Source organism: Glycine max, chromosome 12, assembly GCF_000004515.6.
Source record: "Glycine max cultivar Williams 82 chromosome 12, Glycine_max_v4.0, whole genome shotgun sequence".
In the NCBI taxonomy this organism is placed as follows: domain Eukaryota; kingdom Viridiplantae; phylum Streptophyta; class Magnoliopsida; order Fabales; family Fabaceae; genus Glycine; species Glycine max.
The window spans coordinates 36,278,019-36,289,137 of NC_038248.2; the positions used below are offsets into that span (position 1 = coordinate 36,278,019).

An 11,119-nucleotide genomic window follows, 5' to 3' on the forward strand; every position below is an offset into this window, starting at 1 on the left:
TCTGTTTTTTGATTTCAGTGTTCTAAAGCAATACATATCAACAACACTGCTGCTTTAATCATTTTAGAAGTTCGATCTTCTTTGTGGGATTACTAAATTAATTGAAGCTGTTTGAATTTGAGTGTTGGTAGGAATTTTAATTATGAATTTCATTGAAAAGTGGATATATATATATATATCCTCGTCAAAATTTTCAGATACCGTTATATAATATCCTCGTAATTAAGCTTAGGTTCTAGGAAAATATTGATTGGCATTTAAAAAAGCTTAACATTATATGGATACCTAACCTAAGGCTAGTGTATATTTGGAAATTAGAGAAATAAGAAAAATACATAAAGAAAAAAAATAGGCGCATCTTATTACTACCACGATTCCTCGTTCCGTACCCATATAGTGTGGCATCGCGTTACACTACCATATACTAGCTCCCATAATCTTTACTTCACTCTCAACAAGATATGAAGCTTCAGATTTTACAAACAAAATAAGCACAAACAAACAAACGTCCTAAAACCACGAGGATTTTATTTATTTAATTCCCATAATTCTCCCCATAACTCAACTGTTAGTCTTCAAGTTTTCATCTTTGAAAAGTTCAAGAAACACTGTGGTCTTGCACTTAGGGCACTTTGGATCCACCTCGGATAACATGACGTACATGAAGCATCGAGGACAACCAACGAGATCCATGGCCTTTGTTTCTGGAGTAGAATTTTCACGTTGCTCGTTCTCTTCTTCTGACTCCTTCGGCATCTTTGATGTACATGATACCGAAGATGCAGACGATGACGATGATAATTCCGGCCACTCACCTGATGATGTCGACGATGATAACTCCGCCGATGTGGGCCTGCTTGGCAGCTTCAATTCTCGACCTGGACACTTTCTTTTGCACATCTTGTTAATTAAACCTTTTCCAACCACTAACTCAGTCTTTGAGATCTGTTCATTTTCAAGAAATTAGAAAACAAAAAAACACTGAATTCATTGTGACCAGTAAAATCACACAAAGCTAAATCTGGAGCTATTGATTGCAGGAATTCACACAGAATGAAACAAATTATGGAAAGAAAGACAAAAGATTTAGGCCAAAATTACTGATTTTCGAAACCTAGATTCCACCCATCAAAGCAAGTGTAAAGTGAAATAGTGCGTGTGAAAACCACAAAGAGATGTCATGGTTCCTTATTAAGATCGAAATTAATTTGAACCAATTAAAACAATTTTTCTAGAGAGGGAATTAAGCTTCTAAAGAAGATGTAAAAATCTCATGTGCGAGTAAAATAGAGGGAATTATAGACAAACCAAAATATATATTAGAGGGGTAGTTGATGGGAATATCTAAGATCTATGACTATATCCAACCTCGTTAGGCTACAAGAACACGAGTTTGGAGTCAAATCAAAATTTCTTGCTGAGGATAGTTATCTAGAAGAACCAACAAGGGTTTTTGTGTGTGTTGTGTACTGTTAACTGTCAACTTTATCAGTTTGAGTAATGAGTAGCATTGCACAATGTAATCGAAAATTCGCATAAACAAAAGCCGTAGAAGTGAATATTTATGAAAATACCTAACAAAAGAAGCAGTTGCTGGCGGTAACAGCGAGAATAATTATCGAGCAGTTGGAGCAGTGCTTTGACGCATCACAACAACTGCATCATCAGCCGGAGAAACAGTAGCATTTTGTTTTGTACCAATTTCGTTTGTATTGAGTGAGTGAACCATTAGAGGATCACTATATGTAGAGGTTTCGAGGAGTTGAATGCAGAATTTATTGCCCTTATAAATGTGTTATTTAATTTGTGCAGAAAGTGGGGTTTTGTGTCCTGTGGAGAAATACTTAGACGTCAAGGAAAACGCATTTTTTTTTTGCTAAATACTACCCCCTCCATCTAAACTCATAAAAAAGTGATCTTATATAGTACAGTAAATTTATCTTATTTTATTTTATTTAATATTATCATTCATAAAACATTTTTTTATTTAATTTTAATTTTATTTTTAATTATTCTTTTTTATTTACGAGAGTAAGTTTCAATCAAAAATATTTTACAAGTAATCTTATTTTTTCTTAAGATTAGTAAAATTAAACTGTTAATTAACTTTCTTAATTAATATAAAATTAATTAATTTTACTTATATATGAGTAAAAAAAAATAGTAGGTAAATATTAATCAGTATTTTTAGGACATCAACAAAGAAACTCAAAACAAAAAAATTATTGAAATATGTAAAATTATGTTGTTGATAATTTATTTTATGTTTTCCTATAATCCTTGCAATAAATATTTTATTTATTTAATTATTTAACCAATATTTTAAGAATATTAATTTTTTAACCAATGCCGTAAGTATACCGATAAGGAGACTCATATTAGTATTACATTTAACTTGGAATAATTACATTTACACACTCAATTTCTTTAACAGATTCATTTATACGTCATTTTTCTTTCTATTTATTTTTTATTTTTTGATCATATTATTAATTTGACTCTCTCTCTCTTTTTCTCTTTATTTATGTTTTTCTTCTACCGTACATAAAAAATGGGATTGTAGGTTGAAGATTTTCCATTTAAATGTTTGGTAAAGGGTACGGGCGTCAATGATCTCTTCATTGTTATTATTAACTTCTTTTGATATTTCCTTTTTTTTTTGTTTCGGTAATTCCTTTCGATCAAAAAGTTAAAGCCAATTTTTATGGAACCCATCGAGTTTTAAAAGTAAGATTTTGTATATTTTCAAAAGGAATTTGAGTTATATTATAAGTTATTTTAATTTGGTTTAATGTTTATATTTTCTTTAAAAATTATAATTTTAAAATAAATAGGAATTATTAATAAGGTATCTTAAGTTAAATATCCTTAGCCTTGATTCTTACTTAGTCTTGAAATATATACATAATATTTTGCACAACATTATAAAATATTTAAGTTGATATTATTTGTCTTTTTTTTACAGATGATATTATTTGTCTTGAAACAAATATTATAAATACAAATTAATTTTAATTTTATGCTTCTTTTCAATCCTTTCACTTATATAGTTTTACATATAATGTTAATATTGATAATTAACCTGAAGTGAGATGATTAATAGATAAATTTGTTTTTTAAGTATGTAGTCAATGCTTTGTTTTTTAAATTCATGTAAATATATTAAAAAAGTTCAATTTTTTAAATGAATTTTATTGCTTCTGAAATTAATTCTTAAAATGGGTTGAAAGAAAAGAAAAGTAAAATGTGAAGGAGAGAGAGAGTTAATATTCATTCACTCCTTTCTCATACAAAAAGCCATCTAACTAACTTTATGTTGATTGAGAGTTACATGTTTTTTTCTATCTATATGACTTAAAAATGAATATCAAAGAATTTATAATAATTCATATATCATATTTAATAAATTTAATCAGACTCATTTAATAGAATGACATTTTTAGATCTTAACATGGAATAACTTAACTCTTCTAATTTTTTTTTTCATTTTCATAACAAAATGTTAATTCGATTTAATATGAAGCATGCATTTAAATCACACCCAAAAATAATGACTAAAGAAATTAAAACGTAATTATTTTTTACACAATTAAGTGGTATTAATACCATTTAAAATATAGGATTAGTTAATTATACTTTTTATCTTTATTTTTTATTTTTTGGTAAATTTTATTCTAAAAAAATTAATTTGATGTATTTTACTTATGTTGAGCTAATGTGATATGTTGGCACAATTGTAAAAGTTAGAGGTAAAATTTATTAAAAAAAATAAGAATAAAAATTACAATGATGCTATATATGTATGTCGCATCAGCTCAATATGTAATGAATGATAAAATTACAAATTTTTTAAAAAGAGAAAGATAAAATATATCAAATTGATTGGTTGAGGATAAATTTACTAAAAATAAAAGTTAGAAATAAAAGATCCAAATAAAACTAAAATGTATATGTTAGCCTTTTTGAAATAAGTGTTATTTTGACGAAGTTTTTCTGTTTCAAATTATGCGTCATTTTACATTACTAAAAAATTAATGACCAACTTACCATAAAATATGAAAACATGGCTAGGGATCGGAATAGGGACCATGGTTGTCCCCTCCATCCGTCCCAGACTGCAAGATCACATGGGTAATGATTCATTTTTTGATAAGTGGGAGAAATTAGGAACTAGGAATCACATGTTTCCGTGTCATTTTTTTTAATAATCCTTTTTTAAAAAAATTGAGTGAGGTTTAAAATTTTAAAAAAATCACTTGTTTTGTAATTCTATTCGAACATAATAGTATCATTATTTATTCACTCTCAACAAAACATCTATCTATATAGATGACAAATACAATTTACATGAAGAGAAACTGAAACTAGTATTAACTCCCAAGCATTGAATATGCAATGAACCAAATATCATACTATGTATTCCAATGGTACTTAATTGGAAAGTGGAACATTAGTTATATTATATTTCCAATAATCTCCTTCAAGCTGAAAATGTAGACTAAAAGCATCCAACTTGTTACAGATGTAAGAAATGGTTTGTTTTCTTATCCTTTCACCCCTTCTTTGCCTTCCCTCCCCTCTCCCCCCACACCTATAAAGGATATATTTATTTAAGAGAATGAAAATAGTGAGAAAGAACTAATTTAAATCATACGATAATCATAATTAAATGATTAAATTTGTTTAATCAATCATAATAAATAATTTTTTAGTATGATTATGAAAATAAATCTAAAAGCTTAAATTAATTCTTTATGATTTTTTTGACTGAATAATTCTTTATCATATATGTTCCAATTTTATTTTATTTTTTGAAAAATATGGTCCAATGTTATAAACACGTAATTCATTTACTTCTTTCTAATGATATACTATGAACATTGACATCAGTGCGTGTATAGCAATTGGTCAAAGAATTAATAATTTTTCGATTCCCTTTCCATTCATGTTTTTTCCTATCTGCTTCCGTTCATGTTTAAATTACTCAGAGATTCCGTACGTTATAACTAACATAGCAGTTTGTCTCTCCCTTATTCTAAATTTATGTTTTACACAGCCACATAGCAAAGGCATCACACATTTCTAACTTGGGTTTGATTCAGGAGCTTTTCTTTGAGCTTAGGGCTAACCTCCGTGATAATATCACGAGCTTTCTCTTCACCTATTTATTAATACATTTATTTTAGTCTACACATTATACAAAACAAATGTTTATTTTATATACTAAAATTCTTAATAAGGAAATATCTTAAAATATATAAATTATACTTAATATTTGCACAAAAAAAACAATTTAATTTGTGATATAAGGTTATTTATAATTATAAACAAATTCTTTTTAAGAAATTATTAAAATTCAATTTAAAAATAAAAGTAAAAGGATGGATTAAAAGATATAGACAATTAATAAGATCAAGAAAACATATAAAGATGAAAAGATGGTAGTTTAAGATGATTGAAAGAATTTTTTTGGTTAGTTGTCTAGATAGTATGTCAAGTCAAATACACATTCAAAGAAGAAAAGAGAGAATATACTGAGAATATCTGATTGAGAGAATGAACTAAGTTGTGCATTATAATTTACAAATATAAGTATATATTTAGTACTTAAAAAGAAAGCAAAAAGAAAAAAAATATAAATATTCCTTATTTATTTGGTTAAAAAATTGATTTAAAAATGATAACTATTGGCTTTGGGCCTATGGGCTTTGGTTATGTGTAAGCCGAAGTGTACGGCTGTGGAGTATTTATGAAGCACGCCCACTTATCCTTATTACTGTGCATGGCTCATCCTTTCCGTACCGTGTAGAAATATAATCAAAGATTTAAATTCACTCAACCACTTTTGTTCACCTTCTCTTTGTGTTTGTGACCCATGTTTATCTATTGGTCAGATACCACTGAATGTAAATTCAGAGAAGAGTTGTGAGAAAAGTGTAATACAGATCAAATGAGAAATATTGAAAGAAAATGAAATAAATTAAAGTTAATCTCAATATATTTATAATTTATGTTAATAACAATAACTTCATTTGGCCTTCACATTATTTTTACTCATTTTATCTTCAATAACTGTATATATACTCAATTATTAAAAGAAAAATAACACTCACAATGTATGAAAACTAAATTCTCAGTAATGCATTTTAAACTGAATTTTTATAATTAAATGGAAGCGTCTGTGTTCCCATTATAACAAAAACGGAATTTTGGTTGTTTAATTTTATTTTTGACTAGTTTCATTTCAATGCACTGCGAATGTAAAAGTTATAATTTCTAACCAATGAAAAATCATAATAAATGAAATTTTTACGTTAAATTCTTTATTATTAAAAGATCTTTTTACTTGTCAATTTCTTTTTTTTTTACAATAACACATGTCAATTTCTTTTATTATACGTAATTTTACTATATTTTTATAGGATATTGATCAAATGTTGCTCTTTTATTTTATTTTTTTGTTATCAAGGGGTCTAAGCCCAGAAAATTAAAGAAAATTACGCTGAAACTAAACGTGGAGTAGAAACAAAAGTTGACAACGGGTTCATAGGCTCTTGCCAACCGAAGTCCTTCATAGGCAACCCCAAACCCAATGTTCTCAAGATCGGGTAATCGAATCGGTAGCAGTTAAAGGGTTAATGGTTAAAATGGGATCGAAACGATTTTAATAAAATAATTTCTTGTTAATATTTTAATATAATGTTCTATTAATATTAAACAAAAAATAACATAAATTTCATAAATTGATAATAATAGAAAGTAAAGTTTACTTAAAAATATTATAAATGATAACATATAGTAATCTAACATATTATTTAAGTTCGCCAATACCAAATATTTTTTTAAATCAAAACGATATCGTTTTAAAAAAAATTAAAAAAAAATATACATGAAAAAATATAATTAAAAGAAAGATTATACTAAAAGTAATTAATTACATTATCCAACAAAAATTAATAATTATCAAAGTTAGTAAATATTTCATATTTATCATAGTATAATAGTGACTAAAAATTATTTTTTTTCAACCAGTTATCTTTTTTATTAAAATAAAATGGGATAGCCTGCTTTTAAAATTACTAAACTAATATACTTTTAAAAACTTTAAATTTTAAGATAAAAGTCCGACTTTAGAAAGTTGATTTTGCTTCTTTCTTTTTTATAAAAAAAACATTGTGCAACAAATTTTTCTAATCATGAAAAAATACTAGAAATTTCTTCAACAAAATTAAAGTTGACTTTCCAATGTTTGACTTATCTCTTCAAGGTGAATTTATTAAAATATACACTACTTTAATAATTTTAATAGTGAAATAGTAAGATATACAACACTTATTTATAAAATTAAATTTTTATATTTAGACAAATGTAATTAGTTGTTTAAATATTTTAAAAATCTCAATATAATAACAATATTATTTAATTTAAAGATACGAACATACTTAAGATAATAATATTTAAAATTTTGAAACAATTTATAAAATATTTAAAAAATAATAATTTAACTCTCATAATTAACTTATGTGTGAACACTATCACTACTATAAAAGCAGAATTCAACGTCGGTTAAAATAAGTATACTACGTCGGTTGAAGATCGTCGTTGTCTGCGACGACGTAATAAATTCAATAGCTTTCAAAGATGGTCAAAGAAAACCGTCGTAGAACTTATAGAATTCTAAGACGGGCTGCCGGATAACCCTGTCTTAGAACTTACGAGAGACTACGACGGACATCGGGACAGCACCGTCGTAAACATAATCTTGTTCTACGACGGTTGTATCCTACGGACCGTCGTAGAATGGTCCACAATTCTAACATGGCTGTCGGACAGCCCCGTCGTAGAAGTAACGAAAGACTACGACGGCCATGGGGACAGCACCGTCGTAGACATAATCTTGTTCTACGACGGTTGTCTCCTGAGAACCGTCATAGAATGGTCCTATTACTACTACGGTGTTTTGTTGCGGACGACCGTTGTAAGAGACGGTGTTAATACTACTACGGTCATGATACAACACCGTCGTTGACATAAACGTGTTCTACGACGGTTGTATCCTAAGGACCGTCGTAGAATTGTCTTAATACTACTACGGTCTTCTGTTGCCAACGACCGTCGTAAGAGAGGGTCCTAATACTACTACGGTTTGCTGAGTATGATCGTCGTAGAAATGTGCTGGTTCTACGACGGTCGTGTCCGTAGAACCGTCGTGGAATGTTTTTTTTTTTTTAAACAACAAATTGTGCTGTAAAAATGTGTTGGTTCTATGTTTTTTTTTTAACCCAAGCCTTGTGGATGGCTGTTCAGGTTATAGTACGTGCACAATTGTCCTATAATTTGAACCTGATCATAATAATCGGGAGAAATATACATTTAATTAGTCAAATTTAATCATAAGAGCACATAATTAAGGAATAAAAAGATGATATAAGCACTTTGAAAATCCTAAAAGCAGATGAACATGCTTCTTAGAAGGATACATGCATGATAATGTCTATTTATTTTAAAGTCATTAAATTAAGACACAGAGCTTAATTAAGGATCCTTACTGACTCAACCATTTTTCCATTGAACTGATTACCTTGTAATAAGATCTGTTGAAGGTCACAGCTTGGTTGATGTGTCCCCCTGTAGCAACAACAACAAACAAACCCAATAGATCATAGACTTAAGATGGTAATTTAAAGGAACAACAAAGTCACCACCACCCTGATGGTAATTTCAGCTCACCCCTCCTTGTAGTCCTTGTCACCACCACCCTGAGTAGAAGTTACCTAGCTGGGTTTAAAGTCAGCAATTCTAGCAGTAAAAGTTAATGACACGACAACATTATGATAGACAATTAAGTACAAGCAAAAAAGTTAGTTATCAAATGTTAAGTGAAACAAAAAGCAGAGAGAAAATTAATTTCAATATACAATTCAAGCATTAACTGAAACAATGTACTGTTCAAGGCACACACCCACATTGAAGGGCTGGATAGGAAATTGTTCAAGCTGAGAGAAAATTAAATTCAATATACAACTCAAGTTATCTAAACAATGTACTGTTCTCAGCAGAGAAATAAAATTTTGGCGGAAACGAAAATTGTTCCTAAGTTATCTAATTTTTTCTTGGTTCGCATTTCTTCATTTGGATAAAATATGCCGCCCATTTATGCCGGAGTGTGGTCATGGTCTCTTCTGTTAGCGCTGATCGATCAGAAAACCACTGCACATGTATATATGAATTTAGTAAATCACATAGCATCAGGTAAAAACTAGTGACGTCTAATTACATTAACAAGTAAATCAATAATCAGAAACATACGTGAATCCAGTCATCCTTCAATCCACCACTTACGATGCACCATATCCATTGCATAACATAGTATTCACACTCGTAATTTCCTGTTTGAACATGACTCTACACGACATACGCACACACATTACGTTGTGAATTCAGTCAACGCAAACAGAAATGACATCCATATGGCATTTGGAATTTAAATAAACATGTGCCTTTGCTTCAATCCACTGAGGCCCATGCTGAGGTGGCTTTCCCTCTGCAGTTTTGGTGACTGATTTCATTGCACTATTTTCAAAATAGAAACAAAGCATTACGATCATTGGTGGTTTGCTGTAGGAGTGCATTATGTCATTGAGGCACGGTAGAGGCAACACTAACCTGTTTACTGCACCCTTGATGGCAACATCCGACTTCTTTCGCAAAGAACAAAACCAAACCACTAGATTGTCGCCTGGGCACAATACAACGAGCTGCCAATGGGCCTTGAACAGGTAAAGATACTTCATTAAGTCAATATGTTAAACATTACCGTACTTGACCAACATTATTTGCTCAACTTACTGGTTTAAATAAGGTGCTATGTAAATTTGTTTTCCTGCTTCCTTCAACCACCTTCCAATGTAATTTTCACACTCTTGATGTCTACTGCTTGCATTGTGGATACACTGAGGTTCAAGAAACCCATACAATGCTCCATAACCAATGCTCGCACTCCAATCATGAATAAACCTATGTAAACCATTTTTTCATAAAAGTTGTTAATAGGTTATTTAAACTAGCTAACTCAATTGTACAATGTATAAATGTTTGAGCTAATATGGGTATACACTTACATAAGCCATAGCTGTAGAATGGAGATGTTTAATCACTTGTCTCCTAATATTATCTCGCTCACATCAGCGTGTGTGATGAAGAAGCCATCTTTGACATTATTGATCCCAAATTTAGCACCATCCCATGACACCTCAACAGGCCTTTGGTAAATGTCGAACAAGTTCTTCACCAACTCTCCCAATGGATCAATAACCTCAGCTGCCTTTTCCTCCTCAACAGTCTTCAATGGTGAGCTCACATCCTTCTCTGCTTCCTACAGGAGTACAAAACATTTAAAAAAGACTTACGTAAGTAACCATTTTAAATTATATGAATTAATGTTATTATCCATTAAACATGTTACTACCTCAGACAAGATGGGTTTGACCAAATGTGCTGGCCATGGAACAAAACTACCTAAAGCTTATTTGACAAACTTTATTTCTGATGTAGGGATTGGAACCTCCACATCACCGAAAATAACTTCAACCACACTCACGCGAACAACATCATCAGCATAGGGCACGTTGTGGATGGTGCCAAAACTGTCGCACTGTTTGCCCACTGCCACTAATTTGTTGGAGTTCTTGGCAGTTACATGCAGCCCGACGTTGTCACCATTCAACTCAGAGGGTTTTTTAGCTAATGCATTTGTCTCTGCTGCTGCACAGCTTCCCTTTGTGCTTACCCTTGCTGCTAATACTTGTATATCATTTGGCTGAAGTGGGGCTGAATGTTGTGATGCAATTTGTGACAACTCTAACTTGATAGCTTCTTGTATTTGTCCTTTAAATGTGTCCATAGTGCGCTGTTTTTCCTCTTCTACCCTCCTCATCCACACCTCCTCTCTTTTAATGTTTTCTTGTTCGGCCTGTCTTTGCCATTCTTCTTTTAGGTTACCAATTATATCAGCCAACTGTTCTACAGTGATGTTTGATGAAGTGGTAGACCGACGCGATGCTGGACCAAAGTACTGCGTAATTGTAACCCCTGTCCCAGCCCCACGTACATGATCAGG

The 11,119-nt window shown here is 30.5% G+C and overlaps 1 long non-coding RNA gene across 1 annotated transcript; it reads right to left on the reverse strand.

Annotated features, from left to right (window-relative positions):
• Window positions 1–233: 233 nt before the first annotated feature.
• LOC100816278 (uncharacterized) lies at window positions 234–1,899 on the reverse strand. Its single transcript, XR_417258.4, has 2 exons — window positions 1,575–1,899; window positions 234–945 (listed from the first exon to the last, which is right to left on the reverse strand). It is a non-coding gene; the product is annotated as an uncharacterized lncRNA (long non-coding RNA).
• Between the last annotated feature and the right edge of the window lie 9,220 nt (window positions 1,900–11,119).